This window comes from Lolium perenne, chromosome 2, assembly GCF_019359855.2.
Source record: "Lolium perenne isolate Kyuss_39 chromosome 2, Kyuss_2.0, whole genome shotgun sequence".
Classification (NCBI taxonomy): domain Eukaryota; kingdom Viridiplantae; phylum Streptophyta; class Magnoliopsida; order Poales; family Poaceae; genus Lolium; species Lolium perenne.
In genome coordinates this window covers 286,133,479-286,157,717 of record NC_067245.2, presented here as the reverse complement: position 1 = coordinate 286,157,717, position 24,239 = coordinate 286,133,479, and positions in this window count along the sequence as shown.

Genomic DNA, 24,239 nt, shown 5'->3' with positions numbered 1-24,239 from the left:
GCGTCGCGTCCGATGCAAACCGTCGCGTCCTCTCGCGGACAAGGCGCCCCCACCAGAGAAAACCGTCGTTCCGCAAAGGCAACTGGGGTGCCCGATTCGCGCCCTTGTCAAAGGGGCCGGCATGGGATGCCGGCGATTCTATTGGGCTCGACAAATGACAGGCGCCATTTGGAGCGCACCGGTGCGAGCCCTAAACCGATGCAGGCCCCCAAATCGCTATCGGGCCGCCGGTGGAGATGCACTGAATTTGGGGCATCCGCTAAATCTTGCAAAGTATAATGATAAAAAATTGTGAGACCATACTAGTAGTTCTGTTTAAGGCCGAGTGCAAGATCAAATAATCATTACATTGAAATTTTGTTACAATGATTGCAAACTATAGCAATAACAGGAAAAAAGCTCAAGATCAAATAATCATTACATTGAAAATTTGTTACAATTATTGCAAACTATAGCAATAACATGAAAAAAGCTCAAGTGTTACAATAACAGGAAAAATTCTCAAATACCACAACAAGTCGAAATAACTCAAATGATACAAGCCATACAAATGGCATCATCGGCAAAACTGCATTTCTTTTAGGTAGAATTCATCGGAGTGCAAGTAACAGCTGGCTTTCCATTAGATCTGCAGAATAGATTATTAAGGATCTGCTCAATCCAAGCTTGCCTATTTTTCAATTCATGTATCTCATTGACTGTTATGTCGATTTTTGAATCTCTTTCATCTCTTTGCTGCTGCATTATATCAATTGATTCGTGTGCAAAGGCAGCGATTGTTTGCGCTGGAATGGCTGGGACAGTAGATATCATCTGACTATCAGATGAATTGGCATTGTCATGGCTGTGCTGTGGAAAGACCTGGACACTTGATGTACATGCCCTGCCATCTGCCTTCCTTGCTCTATTCAGGGGCAGAAAACAAGACAGTGCAGATTCTGAGAACCATACAATTTGAGAAAACAACCATATTAGTTGTCACAGATTTTTGCAAAGCATCAAAACAGATGGCAGATTTTCACAAAGCATAAGGCATAATATAACAAAGCAAGCTATCAACCCCATTGCAACAGGCAGAGCAACCGGATGGCAAATATGAACAAAATAAATCAAGTAACTAGACAGTCTGTGCCTAATAAAATAAGCCAGGAAACTGCATAACAGAAGTCTGTCAATTAAAATTGACACTTGGAAGGGGTGCTTCAGATCCCTTAAGTTCCACAAAAGTGGTCATGTGGACAAAACTAGCCAGACATTGTGCAGTTGGAGAATCTCCGACCCCCTAAATTTCATTATTTTCATCATCGGCCAGCCATGGGAATGCCTCAGATAAACGAGAAATATATCCATTTGGTGCCAAATATAAACGAGCAGGACCAATTAAGACAGATTAGACAGCAACCATTCTGGGATTCATATAAACTGACATATTATTTCAATGTTTAACCCATGAGCCCAATATAAGGGAAGGAGAAACAAACAAATGAACCATTTTGTGCCTAAAAATAAAAGATGGGTCAGCCAAAAAGAAACAACATATCTTATTTATGATACCCACTGAAGGTGGATTTCCTACTACAGAAGGTGGCATTGGATTAATCAACAGTGAAATCAGAAAAAAAATCTTACAAAAAACAAATATGCTCATTATATCCCACAACAAGCATGCCAGAAAGTGCCAAGGTTTATATGTTTTAATCATCAGTCAAATCAATGAATCAAGGACTAATAACCAATTGAATCATCATCTGACTCATATTCACCAAGCAAAACATTCTTATCATGTATGGATGAAATCCAGAAGACATAACGGTATGAGGAAGTGCAAGAGCAATCAAACATTATGTGGCTGGAATAAAATGCCAGATCATTTAAGTTAAGCAGAACAATTAAATTGGTTTAATCATGATCAAACAAAAAAAAGATTAGACAGGCAATAGAACAAGTTTGAGAAGCTAGCAGGAAAATGAACGAAGACGTGCAGTCATATAAATAGCATGATTTATTTCAAACCAGTTATCCTATCTATATGGAGAGTAAATGAGTTAAACACAAACTGGTTCCCAACACGATAAGCATATGAATACAAAAATGAAAGGTACTTACTGGATTATAGGGGTGATTCACTCCACGATTTGCTGTGTTCCATGTGACAGTGCAACATGAAATTACAGCAAAGAGTTAGGGTTGCAGCTCTTGAAGAACAAAAACAATGAAGAATTTAAATGTACCAGAGCAATGAGTTCACACATGTACTACAGGATGGCAAAAGGATAGCAGAAAGGAAATAGTAATTGGCATTTACCGTCATTGTTTACAACAAAACAAATGGAAATTATAATTTAAAACCTTGTGAACACAGAAGAGCACAGAATGGTGGAATATAAAACAACATTTTGCAACGAACAAAACAGACGGCGGCTATGGTCCCAGCACACAACCTGACACCTGAGAATAAGAAAAGCAAACAAACATGTAGGTTTCCTAACAAAAATAGATGAATTACATAGCATGCAATTACTGTTCTAACATTAGGACGAACTAGATAGATATTATAGGGGTGTTTCTTGAGAGTTTATAGAGCAGGGAACGTTTTGCTAGTCTTAGTATGAACAAGACAAAAATTAATACTATTTTTTGCAACACACAGTACAATCATAGAAGCTCACATGTACATGCATACACTCATCACTCACGCACACACACTCTACCCCTTCGAGCACATCCAGGAAAATGCATCCAAGAAACTGATCCGACGGGTATTGAGATTGACGAAGTCACCACTATCACCACAATGTCATCGGGAACGCCGCATCCCACACAAGAATATTCCTCCATTTTTGAGACACCAAAGCATCAAATCTGGGGGTGCCACTGCCTCCTAACCATCCAACCACAGGTTGGTTCTCAGTGATTTGGTACTTGAAATGCACTACATGATATCTAATATGAAGTCGGTGTGAGGCTAACAAGCAGGGTGCGGCGGCGTTGCTTGACGTGAGTCGGTGTGATGCCATCACAAGATGAAGTGCATGGTCCATGTGATCTGGATTAGGGGATACTAGCATAATACCCGTGTGTTGCAACGGGTTAATAACGAAAGATCGCTCTCTCCAAAAATAGAATAAATGGAATATAATCACAATGTCTATGTCCAGGATGTGTGGCCATATGGTCCTCATTTTTCTTTACAATCTGTGGTACGTCAGTCTTATACAATGTGCATTATTTTTTGTCACCACAGAGACAACTCTGATGCTCGATCGACCGATCCGAGTTGATCAATCGACCGATCTAATTGACATGTTTGAACAAACGATCGAATAATTCATAGTATTTATTGAATGATACTCCGTCCGTGCCAAAAATAAGGCGTCTAAGGATTAGTTAAAAGTATGTTTTTAAAATTTGACCAAGTTTATACAAAAAAATATAAATATTTACAATACTAAATCATTATCAATAGATTCACCCTAAAGTATATTTTCTTAATATGTCAATTTGATATTGTAGATGTAAATATTTTTTAAATGTTTGGTCAAAGTTTGTAAGGTTTGACTTTTGACCAATCCTTAGACCCCTTACATTTTGGGACGGAGGGAGTATATCGTAAAAGGTGCCCTTTCACACCATCTTTTTTTTACAAAACACGGTACAATATAAATGCTCACTAAGTACATACACTCGCTTCTATGAACGCACAAATGCACATGCTACCTCTATTAACACCTTCGAGATACTTTGTCTGAGAAACTGATTCGTCGAGAACACACGTCGAAACGTGGCCCCAACTGAACAGATATTTCTCTTTACTAATCAGATATTTCTCTTTATTAATGAAACACCCACGCGTGAAACATGGTTTTTTAGCGAGAATGTCACTGCGCTCCTAAACATGTGGTTGATTCTTGTCACTAACCTCTTAAATGTCAGCAGGTCTGAAAGTTTTGTTTTTAAAGGATTTTTAGTTGCATAAGTGTTGAGATTTGTATGTCCTACGAATTTTAAATGGAAAATGCATGCACGTGCAAAAATTAGGAAAAGAAACCTGGAGTCATATAAGTTGTCACTGTATGTTTGCGAATGAAAGAAAAGTTAGAAAATTTAAAGTTGCACGGCAAGAGGAGCCTAATCAATGGGTCTCTTTTGGCTTTTTTCTTTTTTGCCGATCGTGCCGATCTAACCGGGATTGTCGGACACGCGTTGATGAACCACGACAGAGGAGAAAGGACGGATCACCTGCTGATATAAAGATTGATCGGTACAAAAGCCATCTCCATCAATCTACGCTCATTAAGGAGAGGGTTCCTTAGATAATAAAAAGGGGAGCGAACGAAAAAGATGTGTGGCTGAACCGATCTATGCTTGTTTTAGCGATTAGAATTAGGAAAGGGGTGCTGATTTTGCTACCTAGTGCTACGGATTGGATTTTGGTCGTGACCTAACTAATCCTGATAAGAACTCCTCATGGAGCCGGTCACGCTGACCTTACTTTTTGTGTTCGGGTGAGTTGTATACACGTTTGACGTACCATCACCAACCACCGCGACCTGTTTTAAATTTAGTACGTAGTAAAGATAGTTTATATGACAAGATTATGGGGGAGATTGTTAGTAGTAATCTTATCAATGTGGTTGGTTAGTAAAGGAGCTAGCTTAGTAATGAAGTATCCATGGTATGTAGAGAGAATTGTAGAATGGGGAATGTTCTAGAGTAAGATATTTACGAGTAGTATGAAATATCTAGAGTTTGTAGAGTATTCTAGAAGTATGGTATAGGGTTTGGATTCTGGCACATGGCAACAATCTAAAGGGTCATGTACAAGCTTCCTAGTATTATAAGCCATGTGTGTGAAGCACATCAAGGTGTGTGAAGCACATCAAGACAAAGAGCTCGAGGAGTGGCATGGGCAAATGCGCAGGTTTCTGCCATCTGCCACGCGCATTGAGAGCAGGGCGGAGCTGGATCTATGGGACTTCTCTATCGATGCTTTTTTAGACGGACGAATCAGTATTAACTCGCAGGGGGCATAGGTGTAATTTTCGGAAATTTATGGGTAGTTTGAAGTTGGACAAAAAAATTGCCTTAGTTTCTTTATTATTATATATTATTAGGTATAGATATAGATTGACACAGGTTTAACTAGATTGGATTGCATGACAGTAAACCAATTCTAGATACTTACATGCTAATATAAATCTCAGTTATGACTAGATTCAGATGTATATAGACACATTCTAGTTGACCAAGACATGCTTGAACCTTCTATGGTAACAACCCAAAACGTGTAGGGGGAGGGGGTCTGGTTACCTCGACGGTGGCTTCGTGTAGTCATACTCGGCATCCTTGCGGGTCACATCGACGATGGCGGGGGTGCTGCAGTTGCGGTGGGCGTCGGCGTCGAGGAAGCAGATCTGGGGCGGTCGATGATGGTTTCGGGGAAGCAGATCTGAAACGAGGGAGTCGGTGAAGCAGATTCGGTGCAGTGCACGGCATCGTTGGTGAAGCGGATCAGGTACGGCAGACGAGGGAGTCGGTGAACTCAGATAGTGCAGTGCACGGCGGTGATACGTCTCCAACGTATCTATAATTTCTGATGTTCCATGCTTGTTTTATGACAATACCGACATGTTTTGTTCACATTTTATGTCATATTTATGTGTTTTCCGGAACTAACCTATTGACGAGATGCCGAAAGGCCAGTTGCTGTTTTCTGCTGTTTTTGGTTTCAGAAATCCTAGTAAGGAAATATTTTCGGAATCGGGCGAAATCAACACCGAAAGTCTTAGAATTCCCGGAAGCTTCCGGAACACCGAAGGAGAGTCGGAGGCGGGCAGCAGGGGGCCCACACCATAAGGCGGCGCGGGTGGCCCCCTGGCCGCGCCAGCCTATGGTGTGGGGGCCCCAGCCGCCTCCTTGCGCCGCCTCTCCGCCTATATATTCGTCCCTGACCTAAAAACATCGACCAGTTGGACGGAAAAGCCACGGTACGAGAAACCTTCCAGAGCCGCCGCCATCGCGAAGCCAAGATCTGGGGGACAGGAGTCTCTGTTCCGGCACGCCGCCGGGACGGGGAAGTGCCCCCGGAAGGCTTCTCCATCGACACCACCACCATCTTCATCAACGCTGCTGTCTCCCATGAGGAGGGAGTAGTTCTCCATCGAGGCTCGGGGCTGTACCGGTAGCTATGTGGTTAATCTCTCTCCTATGTACTTCAATACAATGATCTCATGAGCTGCCTTACATGATTGAGATTCATATGAGTTTTGTATCACAATTCATCTATGTGCTACTCTAGTGATGTTATTAAAGTATTCTATTCCTCCTGCATGGTGTAATGTGGACAGTGTGTGCATCATGTAGTACTTGGCGTAGTATATGATTGTGATCTCTTGTAGATTATGAAGTTAACTATTACTATGATGGTATTGATGTGATCTATTCCTCCTTTCATAGTGTGATGGTAGTAGTGTGCATGCTATGTTAGTACTTGGTTTAGTCGTGTTGATCTTTCATGCACTCTAAGGTTATTTAAATATGAACATTGAATTGTGGAGCTTGTTAACTTCGGCATTGAGGGTTCGTGTAATCCTACGCAATGTGTTCATCATCCAACAAAAGAGTGTAAAGTATGCATTTATCTATTCTGTTATGTGATCAAAGTTGAGAGTGTCCACTAGTGAAAGTGTAATCCCTAGGCCTTGTTCCTAAATACTGCTATCGCTGCTTGTTTACTGTTTTACTGCGTTACTACTGCTTGTTTACTGTCCTGGGCAAAGCACTTTTCTGGTGCTGTTGCCACTGCTCATATTCATTCATACCACTTGTATTTCACTATCTCTTCGCCGAACTAGTGCACCTATTAGGTGTGTTGGGGACACAAGAGACTTCTTGCTTTGTGGTTGCAGGGTTGCATGAGAGGGATATCTTTGACCTCTTCCTCCCTGAGTTCGATAAACCTTGGGTGATCCACTTAAGGGAAACTTGCTACTGTTCTACAAACCTCTGCTCTTGGAGGCCCAACACTATCTACAGGAAAAGGAGGGGGGCGTAGACATCAAGCTATTTTCTGGCGCCGTTGCCGGGGAGGTAAGGTAAAAGGTATTCACATCCTCCGACTACTAAGCTATTTCCTAGCACTGTTGCCGGTGTGTGAGTGCTCGAAGCTATCTCCTTTAGATTCTGCAATTGCATCTTTTTGTTTCTTGTTTTTATTTTCACTAGTTAGGCATAATGGAAAACAACAAAAAAATTGGTGAGCTTTTTAATCTTTTTCCTGATTTAGAATTGTTTGATGCGAAAATTAAAAAACCTATGGAACCTTATTTGCATGCTAGTAGCGATGTTATTAGTATGAATGCAACTACTGCTAATGCTATGGAGAAGTCTAAGCTTGGGGAAGCTAGTTTTTGTGATCTTTTTAGCTTCCCATCTTTAGGGGAGAAAATTTGCTCTGATAATACTTTATCTCCCATATGCAATAACTCTAATGATGCTTGTGATATTTTAAATGCACCTACTGAAAGTATTCCATATAAAATCTCTATGAAAATTATTGAACGTGTTGTGGATAACCGCTATGAAGGGGATGGAACTGTCCATCCTGGAGATCATTTACTCTTTTTGCATGAATTATGCGGGTTATTCAAGTGTGCAGGTATCTCTATGGATGAAGTGAAGAAGAAATTATTCTCTCTGTCGTTGTCTGGTAAAGCGGCGCATTGGTATAAACTGCTGAAGGATGAGCATTCTCTTGATTGGAAGGATATTGTGCCTCTATTTTATTCTAAATTCTATCCTCCAAGTGAAATTCACAAAGACCGAAACCGAATATATAATTTCTGGCCTCATGATGGAGAGAGTATTGCCCAAGCATGGGAGAGATTGAAGTCTTTAATGCTCAAATGCCCCAATCATGAGCTTCCTGGTAATATCATCATTGATAATTTCTATGCAAGACTTTCTTTTCAAGATAAAACCTTGCTGGATACTGCTTGTTCTGGATCATTCACGCGCAATAAAGAAGAGTTTAAATGGGACCTTCTTAATCAGATTCAGGAGAACGCTGAAGATTGGGAGAACGACAAAGGTAAAGAATCAGGTATAAACTATGATTATGAATGCATTGAAACTTTTATGGATACTGGTAAATTTCGAAATATGAGTGCTACCTATGGTCTTGACTCTCAAGTTGCTGTGAATCTTTATAAAGCTTTTGCCTCTCATTTTGAATTGCCTAGGAAGAATTTTGATAAGTATCATGAACCTTTTAAAGAGGCTTGTATGAAGGATGAAATTGTTGTTAATGATTGCAATAAACATGCTCAAACTCTTAAGAATGCTATTTCCTATAAGCATGTTAATTTTTGTGGAATGCATAGACCTTGTGTAATTAATCAAATCGAAGATGAATATTGTATCCATCATACTAATGAAAAAACTAGAAAGTGGTCTAGGGCGCTAGATGATCTTGGTAAAAAAGTTTGTGTCCTCTATCCTTTTATTTGTGAACTTTGCCATAGAGTGGGTCATTTTAATTTTCAATGCTCCTCCAATGATAATTTGAATCCCATGAGTGCTGCAAATTTGTATTGTGATGATGAAATTACTCCTAATCAGCATGATGGACTTACTTTATTTTTGTGGTGTGAAGATTTATCAAGAAAAATTTCTTTGTTAGATATTAACGATCTTGATGTTGATGATGTCCTGCATGGGTGTTTTTCTTATTGCATTGATAATTGCCATACAAATACTTAGATACAAAATATTTTAGAAGATGACACTTTGCCAAAATATGATAGGACCGCTGTGTGTTTCAAACTTATTAATGAAAAGGAGGAATCCTCCCAAGTTTCTTCTATTGTTTCTGGAAATAAAGCAGGTTATGTGGAGAAGCCTCTCATCAAGCCTCTCCCTCCTGAAGAAGGGAACGAGGAAAAGGAGAAGGAGAAGAAGAAGAAGGGAACGAAGAAGAAGAAGAAGAATAAGGGGAATAAAAAGAAAGAGGTAACAGCATATCCCCGCGTGAATGAGATAACGCTAGGTAACCGTAAGTATGTTGCTCCTAATGATTATTGTGATAATGAATCTGAATACGATGATCTTCCTATGCCCTTTACATACATTAGCGATCATGATTTGAATGAGCACACTACTTTTGATATTGCAAATCTCTGGGAAACTAATTCTGAAAATGATGATGATAATAATTGCCATAGTGTCAGTGCTATCCATGCTTCCTCTCATAATGATATAGAAAGCTCTAAGCTTGGGGAAGAGGTGTTTGAAAATCCTTTAGCTACTGGTCATTATGTTCTTGATACATCTCCTTCTAATAACATAGATGGTGTGGACACAGATAAACCGACTGTGAAAGATAACTATTCTATTTCCTATGATGACACTATGCCTCCGATCTCTGATGATTATTACAAAGAATGCTATGATATAGGTTCTAACTATCCTTATGAAACTTGTCATAGTCATGATTGGGTTACCAAAAACAATTCCCTTAATATGCAACTTGTTTACCATGTTCAAATTCTTGATAATAATCCTGCTCCAATTACTATTAATGAAAAAAACTCTCCTTATGCCAAAATTAATGATACTTCTATGCATATGAACCATGATAAGAATGTTTTAAGTGATGGGTATATTGTGGATTTCATCAATGATGCTACTGAAAGTTATTATGAGAGAGGGAAATATGGTTATATGCATCTTAATAATATTAAGTTTCCCCTCTTTATGTTGAGAATCTTGAAGTTACTCGTGTTTTATCCTCTTATGCTTGTCACTTTGTTCTTTATGAATTCATTTGTGTACAAGATTCCTCTTCATAGGAAGCATGTTAGACTTAAATGAGTTTTGAATTTGCCTCTTGAAGCTCTCTTTTGCTTCAAATACTATCTCTTGCAAGTGCATCATTAAAACTGCTGAGCCCATCTTAATGGCTATAAAGAAAGAACTTCTTGGGAGATAACCCATGTATTATTTTGCTACAGTACTTTGTTTTATATTTGTATCTTGGAAGTTGTTTACTACTGTAGCAACCTCTCCTTATCTTAGTTTTGTTGCATTGTTGTGCCAAGTAAAGTCTTTGATAGTAAGGTTCATACTAGGTTTGGATTACTGCGCAGAAACAGATTTCTTGCTGTCACGAATCTGGGCCTAATTCTCTGTAGGTAACTCAGAAAATTATGCCAATTTACGTGAGTGATCCTCAGATATGTACGCAACTTTCATTAAATTTGAGCATTTTCATCTGAGCAAGTCTGGTGCCACTTTAAAATTCGTCTTTACGGACTGTTCTGTTTTGACAGATTCTGCCTTTTATTTCGCATTGCCTCTTTTGCTATGTTGGATGGATTTCTTTGTCCCATTAACTTCCAGTAGCTTTGGGCAATGTCCAGAAGTGTTAAGAATGATTGTGCCACCTCTGAACATGTGAGTTTTTGATTATGCACTAACCCTCTAATGAGTTTGTTTCGAGTTTGGTGTGGAGGAAGTTTTCAAGGGTCAAGAGAGGAGGATGATATATTATGATCAAGGAGAGTGAAAGCTCTAAGCTTGGGGATGCCCCGGTGGTTCACCCCTGCATATATCAAGAAGACTCAAGCGTCTAAGCTTGGGGATGCCCAAGGCATCCCCTTCTTCATCGACAACATTATCAGGTTCCTCCCCTGAAACTATATTTTTATTCGGTCACATCTTATGTACTTTGCTTGGAGCGTCTGTGTGTTTTTGTTTTTGTTTTGTTTGAATAAATGCTTGTGTGGGAGAGAGATACGCTCCGATGTTGCATATGGACAAGTATGTCCTTAGTTTCTACTCATAGTATTCATGGCGAAGTTTCTGCTTCGTTAAATTGTTATATGGTTGGAATTGGAAAATGATACATGTAGTAATTGCTATAATGTCTTGGATAAATGTGATACTTGGCAATTGTTGTGCTCATGTTTAAGCTCTTGCATCATATACTTTGCACCTATTAATGAAGAAATACATAGAGCTTGTTAAAATTTGGTTTGCATATTTGGTCTCTCTAAGGTCTAGATAATTTCTAGTATTGAGTTTGAACAACAAGGAAGACGGTGTAGAGTCTTATAATGTTTACAATATGTCTTTTATGTGAGTTTTGCTGCACCGGTTCATCCTTGTGTTTGTTTCAAATAACCTTGCTAGCCTAAACCTTGTATCGAGAGGGAATACTTCTCATGCATCCAAATACTTGAGCCAATCACTATGCCATTTGTGTCCACCATACCTACCTACTACATGGTATTTCTCCGCCATTCCAAAGTAAATTGCTTGAGTGCTACCTTTAAACAATTCAAAAATTATTACCTCTGGTTTGTGTCAATGTTTTATAGCTCATGAGGAAGTATGTGGTGTTTATCTTTCAATCTTGTTGGGCAACTTTCACCAATGGACTAGTGGCTTCATCCGCTTATCCAATAATTTTGCAAAAAGAGCTGGCAATGGGATTCCCAGTCCCAAATTAATTAACAAAAATAGACACTCCTCCATGGTATGTGATTGTTGGACGGCACCCGAAGGATTCAGTTAGCCATGGCTTGTGTAAGCAAAGGTTGGGAGGAGTGTCATCATAATAAAACTAAAATAAAAAGGCACTCCTTCATGGTATGAGATTGTTGGCAGGCACCCGAGGATTCGGTTAGCCATGGTTTGTGAAAGAAAGGTTGGAAGGAGTGCCATCCAAAAATAAAATAAAATGGGAGCCGCTCTTTGAAGGTTTGTCTGGCAAGGGGTTAGAGTACCGCTACCATTCGTTGACAACAACATACACCTCTCAAAACTTTATTTTTATGCTCTCTTTATGTTTTCAAAATAAAAGCTCTAGCACAAATATAGCAATCGATGCTTTCCTCTTTGAAGGACCATTCTTTTACTTTTATTGTTGAGTCAGTTCACCTATCTCTCTCTACCTCAAGAAGCAAACATTTGTGTGAACTGTGCATTGATTCTTACATACTTGCTTATTGCATTTGTTATATTGCTTTGCATTGACAACTATCCATGAGATATACATGTTACAAGTTGAAAGCAACCGCTAAAACTTAATCTTCCATTGTGTTGCTTCAATGTCTCTACTATGAATTTATTGCTTTATGAGTTAACCCTTATGCAAGACTTATTGATGCTTGTCTTGAAAGTACTATTCATGAAAAGTCTTTGCTATATGATTCAATTGTTTACTCATTGCATTTACGTTGTTTCTAATCGCTGCATTCATCTCATATGCTTTACAATAGTATGATTAAGATTATGTTGGTAGCATGTCACCTCAGAAATTATCTTTTATCGTTTACCTACTCGAGGACGAGTAGGAACTAAGCTTGGGGATGCTGATACGTCTCCAACGTATCTATAATTTCTGATGTTCCATGCTTGTTTTATGACAATACCGACATGTTTTGTTCACATTTTATGTCATATTTATGCGTTTTCCGGAACTAACCTATTGACGAGATGCCGAAAGGCCAGTTGCTGTTTTCTGCTGTTTTTGGTTTCAGAAATCCTAGTAAGGAAATATTTTCGGAATCGGACGAAATCAACACCGAAAATCTTAGAATTGCCGGAAGCTTCCGGAACACCGAAGGAGAGTCGGAGGCGGGCAGCAGGGGGCCCACACCATAAGGCGGCGCGGATGGCCCCCTGGCCGCGCCAGCCTATGGTGTGGGGGCCCCAGCCGCCTCCTTGCGCCGCCTCTCCGCCTATATATTCGTCCCTGACCTAAAAACATCGACCAGTTGGACGGAAAAGCCACGGTACGAGAAACCTTCCAGAGCCGCCGCCATCGCGAAGCCAAGATCTGGGGGACAGAGTCTCTGTTCCGGCACGCCGCCGGGACGGGGAAGTGCCCCCGGAAGGCTTCTCCATCGACACCACCACAATCTTCATCAACGCTGCTGTCTCCCATGAGGAGGGAGTAGTTCTCCATCGAGGCTCGGGGCTGTACCGGTAGCTATGTGGTTAATCTCTCTCCTATGTACTTCAATACAATGATCTCATGAGCTGCCTTACATGATTGAGATTCATATGAGTTTTGTATCACAATTCATCTATGTGCTACTCTAGTGATGTTATTAAAGTATTCTATTCCTCCTGCATGGTGTAATGTGGACAGTGTGTGCATCATGTAGTACTTGGCGTAGTATATGATTGTGATCTCTTGTAGATTATGAAGTTAACTATTACTATGATGGTATTGATGTGATCTATTCCTCCTTTCATAGTGTGATGGTAGTAGTGTGCATGCTATGTTAGTACTTGGTTTAGTCGTGTTGATCTTTCATGCACTCTAAGGTTATTTAAATATGAACATTGAATTGTGGAGCTTGTTAACTCTGGCATTGAGGGTTCGTGTAATCCTACGCAATGTGTTCATCATCCAACAAAAGAGTGTAGAGTATGCATTTATCTATTCTGTTATGTGATCAAAGTTGAGAGTGTCCACTAGTGAAAGTGTAATCCCTAGGCCTTGTTCCTAAATACTGCTATCGCTGCTTGTTTACTGTTTTACTGCGTTACTACTGCTGCGTTACTACTGCTTGTTTACTGTCCTGGGCAAAGCACTTTTCTGGTGCCGTTGCCACTGCTCATATTCATTCATACCACTTGTATTTCACTATCTCTTTGCCGAACTAGTGCACCTATTAGGTGTGTTGGGGACACAAGAGACTTCTTGCTTTGTGGTTGCAGGGTTGCATGAGAGGGATATCTTTGACCTCTTCCTCCCTGAGTTCGATAAACCTTGGGTGATCCACTTAAGGGAAACTTGCTGCTGTTTTACAAACCTCTGCTCTTGGAGGCCCAACACTGTCTACAGGAAAAGGAGGGGGGCGTAGACATCAGGCGGCGTTGGTGAAGCGGATCTGGTTCTGCGGACGAAGCAGTCGGTGAAGCAGATCCGATGCAGTACACGACGGTGTTGGTGAAGCGGATCTGGTGCTGCGGACGAGGGAGTCGGTAACCTCAGGTAGGTGAGGTGGTTGGCCGGCTAAGTACGGCCGGGATATTCCGGTGCGGTGGTCCGGCAGGTGAGAGATGATGGGCCTGGAGTATTGCGACAGATTTTTGGCGGAAATGGGGAAGACGAAAGGAAGGCGGTAGACTATATATATCAGAGGGGATGTGTAAATTACGAACGAGACCCCAACCCACGCCGGCTTCACTTGTCTGCCATTGCGTCATTGGTAATAGGGGTCGAATGGGAATTCGAAATATGTGTATGGAGGGTGGAGTTTTGGCGCTCAACTCGTATTTTGAATCTCCCTGGTGTATAAGCAGTACAGTATACTAGATATTGAATCATAGACCAGGGAAGACAAATACAGTAGTACAAAAATACTGTAATGTCTACATTGCATGATGCTGATCTACCTTGCGTTAGTGTTTGTAGTGGTAGCTAAGTGGTGCAAGGAAGACATATTTGTAATTTCTACAACTAAGATATGTCTATATACATCCGTATTAGACAAAACTAAGACACCTCCTTTTAGACGAAGGTAATACTATTACTTTTGAATCTCTTTGTACTAATGCTGATGATTTAGATCCTCAGAGTTTCGTACGGAGTAGTAGAAAAAAACTAGGCTCCTCTCGAGGAACAAATAAGCATCCAATTAATTAGGTACGTGGGCGGTTATTATTATTTTAACAAGGAAACTGCATTCGTGCCCTATGGCCCGTCATCTTCAAAACCGTCCAAAATGCATGCATCTAGCGGTTTCCAGGCCCTGGCGTGGCGGTTAACATTCGTCTTCCTCATTTTGTCTTCTCCCTGACACTCTCGCATGTGCCCCTCTCGCTACCCTCCATGGAAGCGTTCTACCACGGGCACACTTTCCTCGCTCATGGAACAACCACCATTACGGCCAACTATACCAATATGGCATCTAAGGTGGAGGAACACATCAACAAAATCGAGTTGATCTTGGAGAAAGAAGACTCGTACAAAATTGTTGGCCTAGACGTAGAGTACACCTATGAGCCTGAACAGAAGGCTGTCCTCATACAGTTGTGCATGGGCACGGACTGCCTCCTGTACCAGATTTCCTCGGCCGACCAGCCATGCCCCAAACTCGCTGACTTTCTTGGCAAGGCTGACGTAACATTTGCAGGTGTTGACATCGGCAACGACATTACCAGGCTTGGGCGTTGCAACCTCTCAGTGGCGAACTTCGTGGACATCCAGAAAAGGTGGAAGCCTGCCGATTCCACTAGTAACAATAAGGATTCGTTGGCTGACTATGCTGCGGCCATTATAGACAGCCAGTACAAATCTATCATGAAAAAACTTACGCATGAGGAACACAAGCTGTGGAAGCAGGTGCCCTTGTCCATGAAGCATATCATGTATGCAAGCATCGACACATACGCGACATATGAGGTATACAGGCGAATAGTGAACTTTGAGAAGGTTCAACAAAAATTGGCGGAATTCCAGGACAGCGGGAGTAAGAAGAAGAAGAAGAAGAAGAAGAGCAGCATGGTACAGGCTGTGGAAGCTGAAGAGGAAGATCACTGAAAAGGATAGCCTAGTGTTAAAAGTAGTACGATGACAAGACTAGTATGTATACGATCGTGTGTGTATGCACTAATGCACCCAGTGATAAGTAGTTCTGTACATCCAGCTATATTTTATCTTGCAAGTAGTGTTAAAAGCAGTACAGTACTACTGTAGTATGTACGATCGTGTGTGTGTGTATGCTCCCAGTGTCGTGAGTACATAACTGATAAGTATAAAATAAGATTCGCAAAAAAAGTATATAATAATAATATGTATGGTAGATCTTTTTTTATCTTGCATACTCCCTACGATCCATAATAAGTGTGCCGTTTCACTCTAACAGCATGCACTGTGTTGTCCACAACAGCTATCCTCATCCACAAGCAATAAGTGTAGTCCATGCCCATATATATAGTGGACACGTACAAGCTTTTGGTTGCTCATAAGTAAATAGTAGAGGAGTGTGTGTGTGTGTGGCGGGGGGGGGGGGGGTTGTTCACTTCTTCTTGGTTTAAAACGAGGATTCGTACAAGGTAACAGAGCCCGCATACTCGGCTGGGTAGATAGCCAGAAGCCCAGAAGTGAGCCCTGATACGTCTCCGACGTATCGATAATTTCTTATGTTCCATGCCACATTATTGATGATATCTACATGTTTTATGCATACTTTATGTCATATTTATGCATTTTCTGGAACTAACCTATTAACGAGATGCCGAAGAGCCAGTTGCTGTTTTCTGCTGTTTTTGGTTTCAGAAATCCTAGTAAGGAAATATTCTCGGAATTGGACGAATCAACACCCAGGGTCCTATTTTGCCACGAAGCTTCCAGAAGACCGAAGAGTCAACGAAGTGGGGCCACGAGGTGGCCAGGGGGTAGGGCGGCGTGGCCCCACCCTTGGCCGCGCCGACCTGTCTCCTGGGCCCCTCGCGACGCCCCCTGACCTACCCTTCCGCCTACAAATAGCCTTCGTCGCGAAACCCCCAGTACCGAGAGCCACGATACGGAAAACCTTCCAGAGATGCCGCCGCCGCCAATCCCATCTCGGGGGATTCAGGAGATCGCCTCCGGCACCCTGCCGGAGAGGGGAATCATCTCCCGGAGGACTCTATGCCGCCATGGTCGCCTCCGGAGTGATGTGTGAGTAGTCTACCCCTGGACTATGGGTCCATAGTAGTAGCTAGGTGGTTGTCTTCTCCTCATTGTGCTTAATTGTCGGGTCTTGTGAGCTGCCGAACATGATCAAGATCATCTATCTGTAATTCTATATGTTGTGTTTGTTGGGATCCGATGAATAGAGAATACCATGTTATGTTGATTATCAATTTATATCTATGTGTTGTTTATGATCTTGCATGCTCTCCGTTACTAGTAGATGCTCTGGCCAAGTTGATGCTTGTAACTCCAAGAGGGGGTATTTATGCTCGATAGTGGGTTCATGTCTCCGTGAATCTGGAGGAGTGACAGAAACCTCTAAGGTTATGGATGTGATGTTGCCACTAGGGATAAAACATTGATGCTATGTCCGAGGATGTAGTTATTGATTACATTACGCGCAATACTTAATGCAATTGTCTGTTGTTAGCAACTTAATACTGGAAGGGGTTCGGATGATAACCTGAAGGTGGACTTTTTAGGCATAGATGCATGCTGGATAGCGGTCTATGTACTTTGTCGTAATGCCCAATTAAATCTCACAATACTCATCATAATATGTATGTGCATGGTCATGCCCTCTCTATTTGTCAATTGCCCAACTGTAATTTGTTCACCCAACATGCTATTTATCTTATGGGAGAGACACCTCTAGTGAACTGTGGACCCCGGTCCAATTCTCTATACTAAAATACAATCTACTGCAATACTTGTTCTACTGTTTTCTGCAAACAATCATCATCCACATTATACATCTAATCCTTTGTTACAGCAAGCCGGTGAGATTGACAACCTCACTGTTTCGTTGGGGTAAAGTACTTGGTTTGTGTTGTGCAGGTTCCACGTTGGCGCCGGAATCCCTGGTGTTGCGCCGCACTACATCTTGCCGCCATCAACCTTCAACGTGCTTCTTGGCTCCTACTGGTTCGATAAACCTTGGTTTCATACTGAGGGAAAACTTTCCGCTGTACGCATCACACCTTCCTCTTGGGGTTCCCAAAGGACGCGTGCTGTACGCGTATCAAGCTCTTTTTCTGGCGCCGTTGCCGGGGAGATCAAGACACGCTGCAAGGGGAGTCTCCACAATCCAATCTCTTTACTTTGTTTTTGTCTTGCTTTATTTTATTTACTACTTTGTTTGCTGCACTAAATCAAAATACAAAAAAATTAGTTGCTAGTTTTACTTTATTTGCTATCTTGTTTGCTATATCGAAAACACAAAAAAATTAGTTACTTCCATTTACTTTATCTAGTTTGCTTTATTTACTATTGCTAAAATGGGTACTCCTGAAAATACTAAGTTGTGTGACTTCACAACCACAAATAATAATGATTTCTTATGCACACCTATTGCTCCACCTGCTACTACAGCAGAATTCTTTGAAATTAAACCTGCTTTACTAAATCTTGTTATGCGAGAGCAATTTTCTGGTGTTAGTTCTGATGATGCTGCTGCCCATCTCAATAATTTTGTTGAACTTTGTCAAATGCAAAAGTATAAAGATGTAGATGGTGACATTATAAAATTAAAATTGTTCCCTTTCTCATTAAGAGGAAGAGCTAAAGATTGGTTGCTATCTCTGCATAAGAATAGTATTGATTCATGGACTAAATGCAAGGATGCTTTTATTGGTAGAAATTATCCCCCTGCTAAAATTATATCTTTGAGGAGTAGCATAATGAATTTTAAACAATTGGATACTGAGCATGTTGCACAAGCATGGGAAAGAATGAAATCTTTGGTTAAAAATTGCCCAACCCATGGACTGACTACTTGGATGATCATCCAAACCTTTTATGCAGGACTGAATTTTTCTTCGCGGAACCTATTGGATTCAGCTGCTGGAGGTACCTTTATGTCCATCACTCTTGGTGAAGCAACAAAGCTTCTTAATAATATGATGATTAATTACTCTGAATGGCACACGGAAAGAGCTCCACAAGGTAAGAAGGTAAATTCTATCGAAGAAACCTCCTCCTTGAGTGATAAGATTGATGCTATTATGTCTATGCTTGTGAATGATAGGACTAATGTTGATCCTAATAATGTTCCGTTAGCTTCATTGGTTGCTCAAGAAGAACATGTTGATGTAAATTACATTAAAAATAATAATTTCAACAACAATGCTTACCGGAACAATTCTAGTAACAACTATAGGCCATATCCTTATAATAATGGCAACGGCTATGGTAATTCTTATGGGAATTCTTACAACAATAATAGGAACACACCCCCTGGACTTGAAGCTATGCTTAAAGAATTTATTAGTACACAAACTGCTTTTAACAAATCTGTTGAAGAAAAGCTTGGGAAAATTGATACACTTGCTTCTAAAGTCGATAGTCTTGCTGTTGATGTTGATCTTTTGAAATCGAAATTAATGCCTAATGAAAATCTTAATAATAAGATTGTTACTACAGCAAATTCCATCCAAGTTAGAATTAATGAGAATATAAGATTGATGGCCGAATTGCGTGCTAGGTGGGAGAAAGAAGAAAATGAAAAAGAAGATAATATAGCTAAAGTTTGGACTATTACCACCACTAGTAATGCTAATGCTACACAAGTTGCTGCACCTCCTACTAATAATAATAAAAGAATTGGTGTTAGCAATGTTTCCACTTCTAATGCAAAGCACGAAAAACTGCCTGAAACTGCTAAAATCATTAAATCGCTTGTGATAAAGTCACTGAAATTTTTTCCAACATTGGGGATGATGATCCCATTGCTTTAGATTATAATGGTTTGAATTTTGATGATTGCCACATCTCTGAAGTTATAAAGTTCTTACAAAAACTTGCTAAAAGTCCTAATGCTAGTGCTATAAATTTGGCTTTCACGAAACATATTACAAATGCTCTCATAAAAGCTAGAGAAGAGAAACTAGAACGCGAAGCTTCTATTCCTAGGAAGCTCGAGGATGGTTGGGAGCCCATCATTAAAATGAAGGTCAATGACTTTGATTGTAATGCTTTATGTGATCTTGGTGCAAGTATTTCTGTTATGCCTAAGAAATTTATAATATGCTTGACTTGCCACCGCTGAAAAATTGTTATTTGGATGTTAATCTTGCTGATCATTCTACAAAGAAACCTTTGGGGAAAGTTGATAATGTTCGCATTACCGTTAACAATAACCTTGTCCCCGTTGATTTTGTTGTCTTGGATATTGAATGCAATGCATCTTGTCCCATTATATTGGGAAGACCTTTTCTTCGAACTGTTGGTGCTATCATTGATATGAAGGAAGGTAATATTAAATATCAATTTCCTCTCAAGAAAGGTATGGAACACTACCCTAAAAAGAGAATGAAGTTACCTTTTGATTCTATTATTAGAACAAATTATGATATTGACACTTCGTCTCTTGATAATACTTGATACACACTTTCTGCGCCTAGCTGAAAGGCGTTAAAGAAAAGCGCTTATGGGAGACAACCCATGTTTTTACTACAGTACTTTGTTCTTATTTTGTGTCTTGGAAGTTGTTTACTACTGTAGCAACCTCTCCTTATCTTAGTTTTGTGTTTTGTTGTGCCAAGTAAAGTCGTTGATAGTAAGGTTCATACTAGATTTGGATTACTGCGCAGAAACAGATTTCTTTGCTGTCACGAATCTGGGCAAAATTATCTGTAGGTAACTCAGAAAATTATGCCAATTTATGTGAGTGATCCTCAGATATGTACACAACTTTCATTCAATTTGAGAATTTTCATTTGAGCAAGTCTGGTGCCTCAATAAAATTCGTCATTACGAACTGTTCTGTTTTGACAGATTCTGCCTTTTATTTCGCATTGCCTGTTTTGATATGTTCGATGGGTATTTCGATTCCATTGACTTTCAGTAGCTTTGTGCAATGTCCAGAAGTGTTAAGAATGATTATGTCACCTCTGAACATGTATATTTTGATTGTGCACTAACTCTCTAATGAGTTGTTTTGAGTTTGGTGTGGAGGAAGTTTTCAAGGATCAAGAGAGGGAGATGATACAACATGATCAAGGAGAGTGAAAGCTCTAAGCTTGGGGATGCCCTGGTGGTTCACCCCTGCATATATCAAGAAGACTCAAGCGTCTAAGCTTGGGGATGCCCAAGGCATCCCCTTCTTCATCGACAACATTATCAGGTTCCTCCCCTGAAACTATATTTTTATTCCGTCACATCTTATGTGCTTTGCTTGGAGCGTCGGTTTATTTTTGTTTTTGTTTTTTTTGAATAAAATGGATCCTAGCATTCATTGTGTGGGAGAGAGACATGCTCCGCTGTTGCATATGGACAAATATGTCCTTAGGCTTTACTCATAATATTCATGGCGAAGTTTCTTCTTCGTTAAATTGTTATATGGTTGGAATTGGAAAATGATACATGTAGTAATTGCTAAAATGTCTTGGATAATGTGATACTTGGCAATTGTTGTGCTCATGTTTAAGCTCTTGCATCATATGCTTTGCACTTATTAATGAAGAAATTCATAGAGCATGCTAAAATTTGGTTTGCATATTTGGTCTCTCTAAAGTCTAGATAATTTCTAGTATTGAGTTTGAACAACAAGGAAGACGGTGTAGAGTCTTATAATGTTTACAATATGTCTTTTATGTGAGTTTTGCTGCACCAGTTCATCCTTGTGTTTGTTTCAAATAGCCTTGCTAGCCTAAACCTTGTATCGAGAGGGAATACTTCTCATGCATCCAAAATACTTGAGCCAACCACTATGCCATTTGTGTCCACCATACCTACCTACTACATGGTATTTCTATGCCATTCCAAAGTAAATTGCTTGAGTGCTACCTTTAAAATTTCTATCCTCTACCTTTACAATATATAGCTCATGGGACAAATAGCCTAAAAACTATTGTGGTATTGAATATGTACTTATGCACTTTATCTCTTATTAAGTTGCTTGTTGTGCGATAACCATGTTCCTGGGGACGCCATCAACTACTCTTTGTTGAATATCATGTGAGTTGCTATGCATGTTCGTCTTGTCTGAAGTAAGGGAGATTTACCACCTTTATGGTTAGAGCATGCATGTTGTTAGAGAAGAACATTGGGCCGCTAACTAAAGCCATGATCCATGGTGGAAGTTTCAGTTTTGGACATATATCCTCAATCTCATATGAGAAAATTAATTGTTGCTACATGCTTATGCATAAAAGAGGAGTCCATTATCTGTTGTCTATGTTGTCCCGGTATGGATGTCTAAGTTGAGAATAATCAATAGCGAGAAATCCGATGCGAGCTTTCTCCTTAGACCTTTGTACAGGCGGCATAGAGGTACCCCTTTGTGACACTTGGTTAAAACATGTGCATTGCGATAATCCCGGTAATCCAAGCTAATTAGGACAAGGTGCGGGCACTATTAGTATACTATGCATTAGGCTTGCAACTTGTAAGATATAATTTACATAACACATATGCTTTATTACTACCGTTGACAAAATTGTTTCTTGTTTTCAAAACCAAAGCTCTAGCACAAATATAGCAATCGATGCTTTCCTCTTTGAAGGACCATTCTTTTACTTTTATTGTTGAGTCAGTTCACCTATTTCTCTCCATCCCAAGAAGCAAACACTTGTGTGAACTGTGCATTTATTCCTACATACTTGCATATTGCACTTGTTATATTACTCTATGTTGACAATATCCATGAGATATACATGTTACAAGTTGAAAGCAACCGCTGAAACTTCATCTTCCTTTGTGTTGCTTCAATACCTTTACTTTGAATTATTGCTTTATGAGTTAACTCTTATGCAAGACTTATTGATGCTTGTCTTGAAGTACTATTCATGAAAAGTCTTTGCTATATGATTCATTTGTTTACTCATGTCATATACATTGTTTTGATCGCTGCATTCATTACATATGCTTACAATAGTATGATCAAGGTTATGATGGCATGTCACTCCAGAAATTATCTTTGTTTATCGTTTACCTGCTCGGGACGAGCAGAAACTAAGCTTGGGGATGCTGATACGTCTCCGACGTATCGATAATTTCTTATGTTCCATGCCACATTATTGATGATATCTACATGTTTTATGCATACTTTATGTCATATTTATGCATTTTCTGGAACTAACCTATTAACGAGATGCCGAAGAGCCGATTCTTTGTTTTCTGCTGTTTTTGGTTTCAGAAATCCTAGTAAGGAAATATTCTCGGAATTGGACGAAATCAACGCCCAGGGTCCTATTTTGCCACGAAGCTTCCAGAAGACCGAAGAGTCAACGAAGTGGGGCCACGAGGTGGCCAGGGGGTAGGGCGGCGCGGCCCCACCCTTGGCCGCGCCGACCTGTCTCCTGGGCCCCTCGCGACGCCCCTGACCTACCCTTCCGCCTACAAATAGCCTTCGTCGCGAAACCCCCAGTACCGAGAGCCACGATACGGAAAACCTTCCAGAGACGCCGCTGCCACCAATCCCATCTCGGGGGATTCAGGAGATCGCCTCCGGCACCCTGCCGGAGAGGGGAATCATCTCCCGGAGGACTCTACGCCGCCATGGTCGCCTCCGGAGTGATGTGTGAGTAGTCTACCCCTGGACTATGGGTCCATAGCAGTAGCTAGATGGTTGTCTTCTCCTCATTGTGCTTAATTGTCGGGTCTTGTGAGCTGCCAAACATGATCAAGATCATCTATCTGTAATTCTATATGTTGTGTTTGTTGGGATCCGATGAATAGAGAATACCATGTTATGTTGATTATCAATTTATATCTATGTGTTGTTTATGATCTTGCATGCTCTCCGTTACTAGTAGATGCTCTGGCCAAGTTGATGCTTGTAACTCCAAGAGGGGGTATTTATGCTCGATAGTGGGTTCATGTCTCCGTGAATCTGGGGGAGTGACAGAAACCTCTAAGGTTATGGATGTGCTATTGCCACTAGAGATAAAACATTGATGCTATGTCCGAGGATGTAGTTATTGATTACATTACGCGCAATACTTAATGCAATTGTCTGATGTTAGCAACTTAATACTGGAAGGGGTTCAGATGATAACCTGAAGGTGGACTTTTTAGGCATAGATGCATGCTGGATAGCGGTCTATGTACTTGTTATCACCAGAATTTGACCGGATCAGAGGTGGGCTGTGATCAAGATTGGGCTTGAAGAATATACATGGAAGAAATACGTGAACCGGCCTTGTACACGAAGTTTGGGCAGTTTGCCCTTGTATCTGTAAATATATTAGGATACGTGTCGGTTAGTTAGAGTTTGGCTCGTGCACGGTTGGGATTATTCCCACGTTAGAAAGTCTACGGACTATAAATATGTATCTAGGGTTATCAAGAAAAACAACAATCACGTTCATCACAAACCAATCTTGGTGCATCGCCGACCCCTTGTTTCGAGGGTTTCTTCCGGGTAAGCATCATGCTGCTATCTTGCGATCTAGGCAGTATACGTTTATTCGTTATCCATGCGTTGCTCGTGCTGAAGCCTTTTTGATGGCGAGCAACGTAGTTATCATAGATGTGTTAGGGTTAGCATTGCTTTACCGTGCTACATGCTTTCGTCCATGCAACCCTTAGACGTCTAGCCGTC